The sequence below is a fragment of the Canis lupus genome, chromosome 3 (genome assembly GCF_048164855.1).
Source record: "Canis lupus baileyi chromosome 3, mCanLup2.hap1, whole genome shotgun sequence".
NCBI lineage: Eukaryota > Metazoa > Chordata > Mammalia > Carnivora > Canidae > Canis > Canis lupus.
The window spans coordinates 26,231,637-26,247,783 of record NC_132840.1 but is presented as its reverse complement, the minus strand read 5'-3'; the positions used below and the strand labels follow the sequence as shown (position 1 = coordinate 26,247,783).

Sequence of the window (16,147 nt, the reverse complement as noted above, 5' to 3'; positions counted from 1 at the left end):
TCTTCCTGCCTTTTCTCTCAAGGGACATGGGTTTTTGTACGGAAGCTGAAAATCTGGGCCAAGGGTTTTCCGATCTCCTATTCTTGGGGGTATCCTGTGGCAGAAGCAAGAATGCTCACCAAATATGCCATGTGCTCCCCTGCATGGCCCAGCTGTGCCCGGTGACTAGCTGAGGCTATGAAACTGAGCAACGGCAGTAAAAAGCCCATGCCCCATCCTGCAGGCTCTCTTCCCCAGCCGCTGACTCTGGAAGCAGGGTGTTCCAGATGGTGTGGCCACAAGATAGACCTTCCGTCCGCCTGGGGCCCTGAGCGAGTCTGTGCCGCAGACCTGCCTGCTGGCCTGCTGGGATGTATAGGTGTTGAGGGAGAAATAAACTTGTATTGTGTTCGAGTGCTGAGACCCAGGGTAGATTGTTTCTGCACCATCACCCAGCACACCCTGACTGGTTCGTGCTCAACCACACTCTGGTTTATGTTACCAGGCTGTTCGCTGGGAGAGACCAGCACCCAAGAGGTGGAAGGAAGACATCACTTCCTCCTCCTCCAGTCCTCAGCCTTCACCCAAAGGAGTGCTTAGGAGGGTGTATTGAGGGGCCCTTATCCCACCAAAGATTTAGGGAGCTTCCTTGCACTTGGGCCTGGCGTCTGTGCTTGCCTTTGAAGGTCCCTGCAGTCCTTGGTTGAATACTGCATAAAAACACACTTCTCTCACATCCTGAGGCACGTAACAGAGCACAAAGTACTTCACCAGTGATCCCCCATGAGGCGAGTGACACAGGCTTATTTCTGATTTTAAGGATGAGGACACTGACGCTCGGAAGGATTTAATGTCCATCTGAGGTTGCACAGCTAAATTAGAGAACCTGAACCTAGGTCTTGTGTCTCTTGCCATGATGCCTGTATTTCTCGAAATGTAGCTCGTGGACTCTGAGATGGTGCCTGGGAACCTGCATTTTCAAAGCTCTTCAGACCATAATTATGCCAAATTTGAGAACCCTGGCACCACACCATTGCTGCTGCTCCTATCAGACGAAGCCAGCACCAGAGTGGCTGGTTTTGAGGGTTTAGCAAAGGACCCACTCCCCAACTAAAACAAAAGATCTCTCCTGCCAGACTGCTTTTGTGAAATCCTCCCCAAAGGGCCATTTCTTTGTTTTTTTTTTTTTTAAGATCTTATTTATTTATTCATGAGAGACACACAGAGAGAGAGGCAGAGACACAGGCAGAGGGAGAAGCAGACCCCATGCAGGGAGCCTGATGTGGGACTCAATCCTGGGTCTCCAGGATCAGGCCCTGGGCTGAAGGCGGCGCTAAACCGCTGAGCCACCCGGGCTGCCCTCCCATTTCTCTGGGTTAAAATACAAATTGTCCTAGAAGCACTTGTTTCTAGAATTAACTTATTGTCCAGTTAGGAACAACTGCTTGTAAAAAGTGACTCTGCAAGATAAGTTCCTGCAGAGAAACATTAGTCAAGAGTCAAGACCTTGCCCTGAGAGCTGAAATCCAGCTGGAGACTGCAGGGGGTGAGGTCCTGGAGGCAGGAAGAGGCTGAGCATTCTGGGGGTGGCTGGGGAGCTCCGAGGAAAAGAAAAAAGTACAGCTGGGGGAGGCGGTTAAAAGCTCACACATGAGAAAGAACTAGAGTGAAGTCTTAGCCTTACTACTTACTACCTGTGTGAACTTGCAAAACTGACTTCATTTCCCTGAGCCTCAGTGTTCTCATCTGTGAAATGGAACTAGGTACAGAACCTACCTGCCGTCCAGTTCTTATAAAAATCAAATGTGGGATCCCTGGGTGGCGCAGTGGTTTAGCGCCTGCCTTTGGCCCAGGGCGCGATCCTAGAGACCCGGGATCGAATCCCATGTCGGGCTCCCAGTGCACGGAGCCTGCTTCTCCCTCTGCCTGTGTCTCTGCCTCTCTCTCTCTCTGTGTGTGTGACTATCATAAATAAATAAAAATTAAAAAAAAATCAAATGCATTTGGGCACACGACAGCTGACCTTTAGTGATGCCCCCCACCCTGTGCCAGCGGCTTTTCCGAGTGCTTACATACATTCACTAATTCAGCAGCACAGCTACCCCATGATGTGGTTATTATTTTACCTGGTTGATAAATGAGGAAACAGAGGCACGGAGAGGTAAAGTAACTTGCTAAGGCTGCAGAGCTAGCTCATGAGTGTCAGAGCCAATATTTGAACCTAGTCCATCAGACTTCAGAGGCAATGACCCATAGGGAGGACTGCGGCTGCAGGGGGCCTCAAGGGGCCTTGTTGAAAAGCTGGGGCTCAGGGCAGGGTTCTGGCTGCCCAGGTCCAAGAACAGGCTGAAGAGTAGCCGTAAGTATTAATATCACCACCGAGCTAAAGGGTGAAGGAAAGCTCTATCTATTCTCCCCTTGAGCTCCCAGGGACAAGCCCTCCTCCACGCCCAGAGGAAGGCTCTGGCGGTTCCCTCCTGGAGCCTAGAGGCCCCACCCTGGATAGCCCCAGCCCCCTTTGCCTACAATGGGTGATGACACCTGTACCGGCGGCACTCCTGCTCCACTGCCCCACCAGGCGTTTGTTCTGGGATCAATGCTTTGGTTGGCTTTTTTGGTGCACCCTTAAATAAATGGCTGTGTTTCAAAGAGAAGAGGGAACCAGGATTTACTGAGCAGTGACTATGGGCAAGACTACTTATCAAGCAAATCCACATGCCTCATTGGGCCTCACAACTTTGTGAAATAGATAGAACTGTCTCCGCTTTACAGATGAGGAAACCTGGCCCAGAGAGGTTTGAATTACTTGCAGCAAACCAGGAGTACCGTCAAGTGTCAGACCCTTGCCTGTTTGAATCCAAAGCCACTCGCAAGAAGTGATGGCCAGCAAGAGCTTTTAGATCCAACCCCCAGAGATGAAGTTCTCTGTTCCTCATCATTCCTGCACATGCTGAGTGTTTTGAGGGGCTGCTCTATGCCAGGCCCCGGATCAGTGACTCTAGCAACCTAGCCTCAGCTTCCTTCTGCTCAGCAGGGATGCAGCTCTCCATGAATAGTAAATTCGGAGACGCTGCCGTCATCCCCAGGTTCTCTGGGGGCTGACCCTCAGCCCAGGGGCTGCTTCTCAAGCAGAGGGGGAGTCAGCCTCCTCCTGGGAGAATCCAAGCTCTGGGTGTTTCAGGAAATGTCTGACCTGCCAGGTTTCCGTGTGACTGATCAGTTAGAGCTGAGGAAGGGGGGCCGGGAGGGGAGGTTTCCCGTCAGCCCAGCTTTTGTCTCTCACATGAGCCCGAGACAGACAAACCACAACCACAGACTCGACCAGCTGTGGAAGCATCGAACAGGAAACCCAGAACATCTGGTGCTCCACTTCCTCTGAAGGCTGTGCAAGTCTGGGTGTGTGTGTGTGTGTCCGCTTGTGTGCAAGTCTGTTTTCTTTCCCACTGTTGTTTAGTGGGACGTGGATGCAGACAGGGTTGGAAACCACAGGCCTTGTGGTGACAAGGGAGCCAGACACTCGCTCCCCAGCCCTTATGGTGCCTTGTTCCTCCCCAGACAGAGACCCAGGAGCCGACCCATTCTCCCAGGCCACCCTCTAACACACTGCACATGTTATGCTTCAAGTCACCATGCACTTGAAGAAAGGGATTTTTTTTTTCCTTTGGATGTAGGTGGTTTTAGAGGAGCTTTCTTGGGGATGAGGTAGGAGGGCTCTGCTTAAATATAACTTGGCCTCAGCGTACAGACCCACAGAAAGCAGCGTCTGGGTGAAAGCTGTTTTTAAAACAATTTGAGGAGAATCTGTGGATGACCTCTGACACGGGGTGCTGGTCAGGAAGCTGTCTTCTATGGGGGGTGGTGTCCTCCTGGTACGTTCTGAGAAGAAACACAAGAAAGTAGAAAGAAAGGGTCTCCCAAACGGTAGCATGAGGTTTAGCTCTTATCCACCTGTAGGAGGTAGGCATTATTATGCCCATTTTTAGAAATCATGACATCAAGGTGCAGAGGGGAATCTGTACCCCACCCAAGATCACTCAGCAGATCCTGTGTTCAAAATCAAACCTGACTCCTGGCCACGCACTAGATCCTAAATCACCCTGCATTCTCAATGAACAGTCATAATCCAAACTGTGCCCAGCACACAGCTGAGGTCACAAACGTCTCTTGAATTCATCCACGAAATGACTTCTCCCGGATGGCAGAGATGTCATCATCACTGGATCCCCAGCGTCAGCACAGTGCCGCCCAGGAGTCTGGAAACACTGGCACTTCATTTACCTGGAGGGCATTTACTTAGCCACGTCGACTGTTTCGATCCTGGCTAAAAAATGTGAGAGAAGCACAAGCAGTCAAGAGAAGTCCTTGCAAGTCCTTCAAACTACAAGTCCCGACTCTGGGAATTTGTGAGGCCCTCGGTAGGACTCTGGTTGCACCCAGAGCCACAAACTTTGCTTGCTGATCTCACAGGCGCCGGTTTAGAAAGAGGGCCTGCTGAGGACGCTTGCTGGAATGGGCAGCGTGGGAATTCAACTAGCATCTTCGGCCTGGTAGGGGGCATTAGGATGCAAGGAGGGAGGCACCGGGAGGTGAGGACTGCCTGACTCAAGACAGCTCCGAGACAGCCAGATGGAACCGCAGCACCTCCGCCGGTTCCCGGGAAGGCGAAAGGCGCGGCTGCAAGCCGACCTCCGTCGGGTTCGCTCACATCGTGGTGTTTGACACAACCTGACATCACACGGACGCCGCGTCCCACGCCCTGCTCGCTTCCACACCTGCGCGTCGGCGGGGGCCCTCCGCAGAGCCCGGGTGACGTCATGCAGGCGCCGCGGGGTGGGTGGTGTCATCGGAGCGCGCCTCCCGTGGTGCAGCAGCCTGGAGCGCGGACTGGCAACGGCGTTGCTATGGAGACGGTGCGTCGGGCCCCGCCTCCGAGACGGGATTGGAGGAGAGCCGGTCAGCTGACCCGGGGGATTTCCGGAAGCGCGCGGAGCCCCCGCGGTCGCCTGGCAACGCGGACGCCCTCGCGCCTTGCGGAAGCGCGATTCCCGGGAACCCTCAAAGCTAGAGTCCGAGCCCACAGTGCGACTTGAGGGGCTTTTTCACCTGAGGTAGTAAATATCGGAAGTGCTTCGGCCCGAGGAAAGTAGAAATTCACACCGCCCTAGACTGGATTCAGAGTAAGGCTGGAGGCCCCAGTGAAGCTAAAGTTTATTCCTCCAGCAGGGTCCGGTGGGAAGAAGAGACTGGCCCGGGAAATTTAGTGCCAGGAGTGACCTAACGCCTTTGGGTCTCGGTGTCTCCTTCACGAAGTCTTTCCCAAAAGCATATCACTATTTCTTCCTAAGAGAGTCTTTTCGTGACTCTGCTTTTCCCTGAGCTCCCAGCTCATCTCTCTCTCCCTTTATCTAAACATCCCAGCTTCCTTGAAAGAATGTCTGTATTCGCGGTCCCTGGCCCGCTTCCCTCTGTGCGCTCTCCCGGCACACTCGGTCTCTTCCCCGCGGCCGCCTTACCTGCTCTGTCATCAGCATCTGAGACAGTTATCTCCTCCACCAAACGCTCGCATCACTTAGCTTGTAGGACCTGCAAACACTCTTGGTTTTCTTTTCAGATTGCGCGAGAGAGCAAGCAGGAAGAGGGGCAGAGGGGGGAGAGGGAATCTCAAGCTGACTCCTCGAGGAGAGGGGAGCCCCTCCGGGACGCTCCATCCCAGGACCCTGAGACTGTGACCCGAGCCAAAATCAAGAGTCGGATACTCAATCGACTGAGCCACTCAGGTGCCACACACTCTTGGTTTTCTTTCTTTTTAAGATTTTATTTATTTATTTATTTATTTATTTATTTATTTATTTATTCACGAAAGACACAGAGACAGAGAGAGAGAGGCAGAGACACAGGCAGAGGGAGAAGCAGGCTCCATGCAGGGACCCCGATGCTGACCAATCCCAGGACCCCGGGATCATAACCAAAGGCAGATGCTCAACCACTGAGCCACCCAGGCGTCCCCACTCTTGGTTTTCTTGCTGCATCCCTGGCTTCTATATCTCGTTTGCTGGTTCCTCCTCATTCCCCTGACCTCTAAATGTAGCAGTGCCCCTAGGACTGGCTCCTTGGACTTCTCTCTCTTTTCATTTAATATCTTAAGTGATCTCATTTAGTTTCATGACTTTAACCACCATCTGTTTTCGTTGATGAGGGTTTGGACCTCTCCCTCTTGACCCTCTATACTTGACGGTACAACTGCCTATCTGGCATCAAAACTTGAATGCCTCGTAGGCAAGCTCAAACTCATCACGTTCAGAACAAAATTCATGAGCTTCCCCCCACCAAAAGGTGCTCTACCTGTGTTCTTTGTAATGACATCTCCATCCTTCCAGCTTCTCAGTCTCTTAACCTTGAGTTCTCCTTCACTCAACATTCTGTCTGTCCTGTTGGTAAATCCTTTTTTTTTATTTTTTATTTATTTATGATAGTCACACACAGAGAGAGAGAGAGAGGCAGAGACATAGGCAGAGGGAGAAGCAGGCTCCATGCACCGGGAGCCCGATGTGGGATTCGATCCCGGGTCTCCAGGATCGCGCCCTGGGCCAAAGGCAGGCGCCAAACTGCTGCGCCACCCAGGGATCCCTCCTGTTGGTAAATCCTATTGGCTATTTCTTCAAAACATATTCAGAATCCTACCCTCACTGACACCATCCTGGACCAAGTCCCCATCCTGTCTCACATGGGTTATTGTAATGGCCTCCTCACTGGTCCCCCAGATTCTACCTTCAGCCCTCTCCTCCCTAGTCCCATGTTCACATGACAGCCTGTGTAAATTCTGTTAAAAGTCATATCATGTGGCTCCTCTGTGAAAGCCTTCCAAAGACCCTTTCTCACTGAGTGAAAGGCAAAGTTTTACTATGGCCAGAAATGTCCTGCACCACCAGACTCCTAGATTCTGGCTGAGCCCCTTTCCTCATTGTGACTCCCTTACTCACTTTATTCCAGCCACATGGGTCATTTGCCAGGTTTGTTTCTGTTTCTGGGACACTGAACTTGCTTTTACCTCTGCAAGGAACTTGTCCTAAATATTCCCAGGACTCCCTCCCTCACCTCAAGTCTCGGCTCCCACATTCCTTACTGAAAAAAAAAGCCTACTCTAACTTCCAGATTTGGGGGGAAGGAGGGCGCTGAGGGTGGGGGAGAAAGAGAATCTTAAGTGGGCTCCATGCTGGGCCTAGAGCCCAATGTGGGGCTCTATCTCAGGAGCTGAGACCAAGAGTCAGACACTTAACTGACTGACCCACCCAGGTGCCCTTCTAATCTGATTTTATTTTTTTTAAGATTTTATTTATTCATGAGGGACAGAGAGAGAGGCAGAGACATAGGTAGAGGAAGAAGCAGGCTCCCTGCAGGGAGCCTGATGCAGGTCTCAGCCCCACGACCCTGGGATCACAACCTGAGACAAAGGCAGACAAAGGCAGATGCTCAACCACTGAGCCATGCAGGCGTCCCTAACCTCCTGACTTTAAACACTAGCCTGACTCCCCCATCCTTCATTCCCCTTGGGCTCCATTGTATTTATTTTGTCTCTTTTTCCTTGTTGTAGACAGAAGCCAGCATGTGACAGGCACTCAGGAAGTATCTGTTGAGAGAATAGATGCATTTCAAAACCAGACAGAGGCTGGGGAAAAGAGGACAGTGGAGGAAACTACAAACCCTACCTCAGCCTGGTGATTAAGATTCAAACAGCAACAACAACAAAACAAACAAACAAAAACAAAAACAAAAACAAAAACTTGGAGTGTCCTGTAGTGGTTAAGAGCCAGAGCTGCAGGGGCTTGGATTCCAGTCCTGCTCTGCTACTTAGCTGCTTGGTGACTTTGGGAAATTTAATCTTCCTGAGCCTCAAGTTCCTCATTTGCAGTGCCATTAAAACAATATGTCAGCCTTTCACCCAATGATATAGAAAGGCCCCTATAGGAGCAGCAAGTGTTGTGCTAGCTGCTGAAGACACACTGGAGAACCTGAATGCACATGTTTCTTCACTCTTCTGGAGTCTACATCCTGAGGAAGGGATGCAGACAATAGCAATAGAGTCATCCAAATGTATGATTATTCACAAACTGTGACAAGTGTGACAGAGTAAAAGCCAGATAGTGCCAAAGGCGAGGGTGGGGGGGGGAGGTGGGGAAAGCATCCCCGACAGAAGGACTTCTCAATTGTATCAGTCGGCTCAGGCTGCCATGGTAAAATACTGTGGCTTAGCGGGCTTAAACAACAGAAATTTATTTTCTCACAGTCCTGGAAGGTAGAAATCCAGGATCAAGGTGTCACAAGCTTGGTTTCTTCTGGGGCCTCTCTCCTTGGCTTGCAGATGGCTGCCTTCTCGAGGCCTTTTCTCAGTGCACCTGTTCCCCTGCTGTCCCTCTAGATATCCTTATCTCTTCTTATAAGGACACCAGTCAGATCGGATTAGGGTCCATCCCAAGGGCCTCATTAAACGCAATTACCTCATGAAAGGCCCTGTCTCCAAATATAGTCCTATTCTGAGGTGCTGGGGGTGAGGGCTTTGGCACATGAATTGAGGGCTGGGGAAGCATGATCCATCTCATAGCATTATCAAGACCCAAAGGATACACAGGAAGGAAAGCCAGGACTTCCAGCAGAGGGAAGAGTATGTGTAGAAATTCTGTGGCTGGAAGGAGGGTGCCAAGTTGGAAAACATGCAGGCCCATGTGACTTGAGCTCAGAGTGAGGGGTCTGGGTAGGAGACAGATGGGGGTTTGAGGGAGCAGAATGTACGGGACCTCAGAGACCACCTATGTCTGTTGCTGGTGATGTGATGAGTTGTCCTATGGATGGACTACTCTGACACCGAATGGTTTGGGGAGGGCTACTCCCAGCTCCAGAGTTGTGTGACTACCTGATGGAGTGCCTACAGAGTGGCTCGAAGTTAGAGCTCAGTAAAGAATTAACAAGAGTTAATGATGGTGTTTTTAGTAATGCCCACCTGATACAGTTGATGGAAAGATTAGATGAAAGACATCCCAGGAAGGGACTTCATAAACTGAAAGGTAAGCATCCAAAAGTAGTGTATCTCCATATTTGGGGGTACTGCATATAATTTAGTTAATATAGTTTGGGCAGATGTGGTTTATGACTATTATTGAAAGTTTTATTTTTTTAAGTTTATTTATTTTGAAGTAATCTCTACACCCAACATGGGGCTTGAACTCACGACCCCGACATCAAGAGTTACATGCTCTACCAACTGAGCCAGCCAGGGGCCCCTAAAATTGAAAGTTTTATTTTTTTTCTTTTAGATTTTATTTAATTTTTCATGAGAGACACAGAGAGAGAGAGAGAGAGAGAGAGAGAGAGGCAGAGACACAGGCAGAGGGAGAAGCAGGCCCCATGCAGGGAGCCTGACATGGGACTCAATCCCAGGTCTCCAGGATCAGGCCCTGGGCTGAAGGCGGCACTAAACCACTGAGCCCCCAGGGCTGCCCAAAATTGAAAGTTTTAGATGAAAGTAATGCAAAGGAGCAAAAGTGTAGATAGAGCAGTTGAATGCTTACTCCATACATCTGTGTACTGGAAGCCAAAATACGGTGGAAATGATTTAGTGAGAAGGAGGAGCATACATCTTTCTATGTCTTTTCTTCAGGTTCAGCCAAAAACTTCCCTTAGGTATACCTTTGAGGGACCAACCCATAGCAGGCACTCCTAAAAGATTTGGGGTGAAGGGGGTGATCAGGCCCTCAGTAAGAGTGGCGTTGGATGGCAAGAGGATTTCTCACTTTGTTCCTAGAATTCAGTGTCCAGAAGTGGAACCTGGTGTGACCTCCCAGCCACCTTAAACTTGAGTGGTGACCCCACCCTTTGATGATTTAATGCAGCAAAGACTCATTGCCTCTTCACATTGGAAGTAACCAGGACGAGCATTTCATCCCAATAGCTAAGGAACAATGACTGTCCTCTTTGACACCATGGACAAAGCGTCATGATCTGAGGGCAATAATGTGCTGGTGATGGGGAATGTACAAGGCAACCAACCCATCCTAATTTTGAACAGAATTAACGGGTACTATCTCTTGTAAGTCCTGGTCTGGCTTTCAGGAGCTACGCAGACCCTGATCCTTCCTCTTTATAGCATCAAGGATTTGGCAAAACCTGTAAGGTACCCTTCTGAGGCTTCAAGACTTCTGTTCCCAAATGGAACACACCCCTCCAAAAGTATTCTTTGCTCAACAGTGTTTTTATGATTATTCTTGTACGTAAATCTTTGTATACCTGTCTTCGGATACATTTCTATAAATGAAGCTGTTGGGACAAATGGTACATTCTATAGCTTTTGCTGTATATTTCCAGATTGCCTTCCAGCAAGGGTGCTTTTGTCTATCCGCCCACAAGTGGTTTACAAGAGAGCCTATTTCCCCACACCCTAGCCACCAAATGTGGGGAATTTTCATTCTTTTAATCACTGCCAATCTGATAAAGGAAAATGATTATCTCATGGTTGCTTCAATTTGCATTTCTTTGATTATGGGTGAGGTCGGACATGTTTTCCAACCACATCCTATACTTTTGCAATCGCCTTTTGGAGCTAAATGCAGGACCTTACATGTATTCCAGTTACATTTTATCTTGTTGGATTCCACCAATCATTCTTTCCTGTTGAGATAATTTGGATCCTGATTCTATAATTCCAACATGTTGGCCTTCTCTCCCAGTCTTGTGTTATTTGCACAGTTGATAAGCAGTTATCTTTGGCTTTATCCAAGTTGTTGATAGAATGTTGAAGAGTTTAGAGCCAAGGACAGACCTGTTTGGCAAGCCCCTAGAGAAACCCCTAGGAGGACACCATCCCATCTGCTGTTAGGATTCCACCTCACAGTGCCCAGCAGCCACAGGCGCTGGATGGGGCCTTCACCTGGGAAACAAGGCCAGGCACAGATTCCAGTCTTGACAGTAATTAGCTGGGTGGTCTTAAGCAAGTGGTGTCACCTTAAATGGAGATGTGCCACATGATTAGCTAATGGCCCTTCAAGCTCTAGCAGCTTTTCATCACTATTTTGTCCATAAGAATTTCTTGAGAAACTGACAAACTATTGTCAAAGTCATTGCGCTATGGCAGAGTGCTCACGCATTCACTAATCTAGTGAGAGACATTCTTTATACTCCATGTTGACCCTTATCATCACCCTTCCTAAATGCGAGGCAACCATTCATTTGATTCTCCGCTCCAGAATGTTGCCCATGATCAAAACTAAGTTCATTGGCCTTCAGTTTATCCAATTAATATATGTGTGTATATTTACATTTAGGATCTCTGCATCAATTCTCCATGATTCCTCAGAGTACCCTGAGACATCAGAAATGCTTGAAGCCCCCTGCCAGGCCTTGTTAGATCTGCCACCTGGCCCAGTTGTCCTGCATACAGAGAAGGAGCAAGTCCCTGGGATCGCCTCCTCCCCTCCTGGCGTGGACAGAGGGCCTAGGGTATTGGGAGGAGGCTTAGCCAAAGCAGGCACAGCATTACAAGGAAACAGTTTGAATGGCTTAGTTTTAGGGGACAGCGGGGTCTTTGTGAGGCTGAAAAATACCAACTGCTCTCACCACTCGGTGAAGAAAGCTCCGTGGGCCGGGGACAGGGCCCTCTGGTTATTCAGCCTGCGACTTCACGCAGAAATTGAGCATCAGCAGAATCACCTTCAAATGAAATGATGACCCCTTTCTTTGAGTTACTTCAATATCAAAAATCAGGGCACCTGGTGGCTCAGTGGTTGAGCGTCTGCCTTTGGCTCAGGTCGTGATCCTAGGGTCCCTCTGCCTATGTCTCTACCTCTGTCTCCGTGTCTCTCATGAATAAATGAATAAAATCTTTTTTAAAAATTAGATGACTATTCTAAGGAAGAAATACTAAACATGAACCCGGCACAACCAATTTAAGTGACAAAGTGAACCAGTCAGAACTCTGGCTGCCTGCTTCTTTACTGCCAGGCCTAGAATGCAGTTGTTGATTTACACCTTGTAAATTTATCACTACACTATGCACAACTCCAGCAGTTGTGGATTGTGTGTGTGCACTCATTCAGACTAGTGATAATAGTGATGAAGATACCGACCCTCTTCTAGGAGCCAGACGCTGTTCTGAGCACTGTGCATGAACTAACCCTTGTATCCTCACAGCACCCCCGGAGGGAAGGTGCTGTCTTCATAGACGGTGAGATGGAGGCACTGAAGAGAGCAGAGGTGACCTGCCTAAGGTCTTGTGTGGGGGCAGAGCTGGGGCTGGGTCAGGCCACTGGGCTCCACACTGGGCTCCACACTGGGCTCTAGATGCCTCTACACATATATGAGGAAAAGAAAGGAACAGCCGTCGAGTATCATTTCTCCCTCAGATTATGAAACTGCTTTATGAACGGTGGTGCCCACTACAACAGGGTCACAAACCAAGGCTTTCATCCCCTCAATGGGCTGTGTGGAAAGGGAGGAGCAGGGTAGAAGGGAAGTCAAGGGCACGAACAACAGGTAGCCTGGGAGCATCAACCTGAGGGATGCCCCATGCATGAGCTGTCAGTGCGTGGTGCGACCCCCGACCTAGCGTGCTGGGACCCCAGAACCAAGACCTGTGACCATACCCATTTCAGGACCCTTGCTCTGCAGCCCCTGCTGCTCCTCCAGGATCAGGATCAGGAGACCCGTAGCGGTAACCGCTGGCACACCCGCCACCCCCCAAGGCTAGGCCAGTTGACCAGCTCCCAGGATTGTCTTCCTGTTGCTAGACTACGCTGCTTTCCAGTACATTATTTGGAATATAAAAACTCAAATGTAAGTAAAGCATTTTAATACAAATAATTTCAACCGCAACAAGGCAATTGGCCCCTGATTGAATTGGCAAGAAAAGGTAATGAACTCATTCCGATTGACATATTTTGAGATCCTCTTGCCAAATCCAATTGGCAGCTTCATAATTATGGAAACATCCATGTTATTTCCACTCAACCAGGGTTAGGCCTGCTGGTATCTGATTCAATGTTTACTTCATGAATGAGGTCAGTCCCCAGCACAGCTGGGGTTTGAGCAAAGGAATCAGAGCTGCTGGTCAGCAGACAGCGTTCCCGCTAGGATCTGACCATGGTTGTCAGGGCTTCCAGAGCAACCTCACGGCTCACCCAGGTTAGCCACTCTCTCTGGCATTTCTGGGGCCTGGCTCTTCTCCCTGCTTTGCTGACACTTCCCGGGGCAGTAATCAGAGCCCCACGTACGGCCCGGGCATGATGAGATCACTCCAGGTTTCCCACAGCCCAGCACCTCGCTCTAACCTGCCCCCTTGGTATTGCAACATCTCACCCCTTAGGAGTTTCAGAACTGCCAGGAAACAGGGTAAGGTTTGGGGTTTGGGGTTTTTTTTCTTTCAAGTATTTATTCCAGGAGGGCTGCATTTGTGGGGTGTGAGAGTGACTCAGAGTGCCTTGCAAGCCACCTCCAAAGGTAACTATGTCCCACAGGCCTGCATGGCCCCTGAGCCAACTCCCCACACTGGTAAAAACAAAACAAAAAAAGGCTCACATGGGCTCAAACCCTCATTTTAAGAACACACTTTTATGGAGTGGTGTTCTCTACATTCACAGAAGTTACTGGGAACACTGCTGAGGGTAGAAAGGAAAGGTGACGCTCCACAGCAGTGACAGGGCTCGGCTCCAAAGGTCTTTGGAAGCAGCCAGGACTCAAATGCTGCTGGCCTGGTGGCACAAGTCCTGCGCTGTCACATGGGGCAGCAATGGTGCGTGTGGTCAGAGTCTAAAGCGGCTCTTTCCCAGCCTGGCAACAATTTCTCTATCACAGAGGATGAGGTCCTAGGAAGCTTAGAGATAGTAATTTGGTTTGGATCCCAAAATAACTGTGGGCACGACATGCTGGAACACTTTTGCCTAACAAAATGGGGGGTCACAGGGAGGCTGGAGCAACAGATGGTTTAGGAACTGGATACAAGGGCAGATTCGATAAAGCGGCTTCCTTTCTCCATGTTGACAGAGCAGAGGATGTGCCACGCCACACATTCTTACCTCCCAACAGGCCAATAACTGCTGATGTAGACGGGAGGACAACACGGAGGAGGTGCTGTCCCAGATGGAAAGGGGTGAGCTGACCTCAGGAGAGATCGTTTTAGGATGAAGACTCAATGCTCTTTTATTTAAAGGATCAGTCCAGGGACGCCTAGGTGGCTCAGTGGTTGAGCGTCTGCCTTCAGCTTAGGTGGTGATCCTGGAGTCCTGGCATCGAGTCCCACATCAGGCTCCCCACAGGGAGCCTGCTTCTCCCTCTGCCTGTGTCTCTGCCTCTCTCTGTGGGTCTCTCATGAATAAATAAATAAAATATTTAAAAAATAAAAATAGTCCAGCTGTTACAGGAAATGTCAAAACATCTCTCTCAGTTGGGCTCAAAGCACCTGCTCTAGGGCAAGTTAGGTCACTCCCCTTCCATGCTTTCCTCCAGAGCACAACCTGTCTCAGACCCAGGATGCTCCCATTACATACCCAAACTCCCCGTCCTTGCCATCAACTCTGTAGCCTGTCTTATCCGTCAGTGTCACGGTTGCCACCTTATCATCTGAATGACTTTTCCCTTGAACATGCTTCTGGCAGATTTTGAAGATGGGACCCTAAACAAAGTCCACTCCTTCACTCTCTCTGGCTCATTGTCTATGCAGTCTACATACCCGGCTGCAGCCACCCTGGCTAAATGCACCAGGCACATATCTACCTCAGGGCCTTGGCACATGCTGCTCCCTCTACCAGGAGCCCTCTTTCTGTGTCATCCCTCACTCCCTTCCTTGGGGTCTTCACCCACACCCCCACTCAGCAGTGAGATCTTCCCAACCACTGTCTTCAGAGGTCCCTTTCCCCCATAATTTCTCACAAGCTTGTGTCCCCATCTCAAGCAGCACCCACTACTTGTCTCATTCCTTATCTGCCTCACCCATGAGAAAGCCAGCTTCACGCAGGCAGGGATTTCTGACTCTCTTTGGCCTCAGTCACAGCCCAGCGCCTACAACAGTGCTCAGTGTATTCATCCCACAAGACTTACTGAGTGTTTGCTGCACACCAGCGATGGAGGAATTCTGAGTTTCTCAAGCTCAAGGAAACTGTGTGTCTCCTGTGCTCCGGGAGATGTGGGAGGAGTTGGGCCACCGCTTGCCTCTCTCCCTCCTCCTCGATTCTGTATATTCTGTTTTCCCAACAAATACAGGAAAGTGGGGATCTTCTAGAGGGAGACGGAGCCTTCCATGATTTAGGAACACAGGTGTTTGCTGTGCCAGGGCCAACTGAGCATGCCTCTTTATGAGCTCCTAGGAGGAAATGCATCTGAAATGTGGTCATGCTCCCCAGTTGCGAGCAGGGCTGTGCAACTGGTAGAGCTGTGCGCGAGACAGCCCATGCAGGCAGGCGGCCCTTACGCAGGCTTTCCAGAGAGAGCTGGAAAGCAGATGCCCGAGCCACAGGAAAAAGGATGACCGCCTGCAGCCAAGAGCCTGACTGGAAAGTCCGCGTAAAGGACACCTGGAGGAAGCAGAGGCCTCCATCACCTCCTCCGCCCTGCCTGTAACCCTCCTTCCTCAGCCACCCCACAGAGGCGCCTTCCCGGAGCCTCACTGCATTTTTGCCATCTGAAAGCTCACCGGTTTGTTCCAATGGACCAGAACTTCTTTTCTTTCATCTTGTTTGAAAAGTCTTTTGTGAGGTTAGGAGTGACCCAAAAGCAGCCTCTCTATTCTGATCTGTAGCGCCCAGGCCGGGCGTATGTGAAGACCGGATTATGCCTCCTAACCCCATCTCCTAAGCGTGTGCCAGCCACAGTTCCAGAATGAACAAGAAGCAGAGAAAAAAAATTGTGAATCAAGAGGTTTATTATTTTCCCCCCAGTAAGTATTTTGAAACCAAAATTTTTAAGGGTTTGATGTCATAAATTCCCATGTATGACTGCATTTTAAAAAAAACTGTGTGTGTGTGTGTGTGTGTGTGTGTGTGTGTGTTGGAATGTGAGAGGTTTAGTATATAACTCAGAAAATAAACTCCTAAACTCAGAATTTGAGAGGCGCAGACACAACAGGCCACTGCACTGGGGCATTTGCTACAGCGAATTCATGTGATGTTAAGACTGTCCCAGAACTGTCTGG

The 16,147-nt window shown here is 49.8% G+C and overlaps 1 long non-coding RNA gene across 6 annotated transcripts; it reads left to right on the top strand.

Annotated features, from left to right (window-relative positions):
- Positions 1 to 3,633: 3,633 nt before the first annotated feature.
- On the top strand, positions 3,634 to 14,389 carry LOC140630122 (uncharacterized). 6 transcript variants are annotated; one of them, XR_012027910.1, is made up of 6 exons: positions 4,794 to 5,156; positions 5,591 to 5,756; positions 7,571 to 8,070; positions 8,965 to 9,038; positions 9,776 to 12,798; positions 14,005 to 14,379. It is a non-coding gene; the product is annotated as an uncharacterized lncRNA (long non-coding RNA). The 6 variants fall into 6 exon arrangements; XR_012027911.1 differs by having other exon boundaries at positions 3,634 to 5,156; positions 7,571 to 12,219; positions 12,618 to 12,798; positions 14,005 to 14,389; XR_012027909.1 differs by having other exon boundaries at positions 4,780 to 5,156; positions 8,965 to 12,798; positions 14,005 to 14,385.
- Positions 14,390 to 16,147: the final 1,758 nt, after the last annotated feature.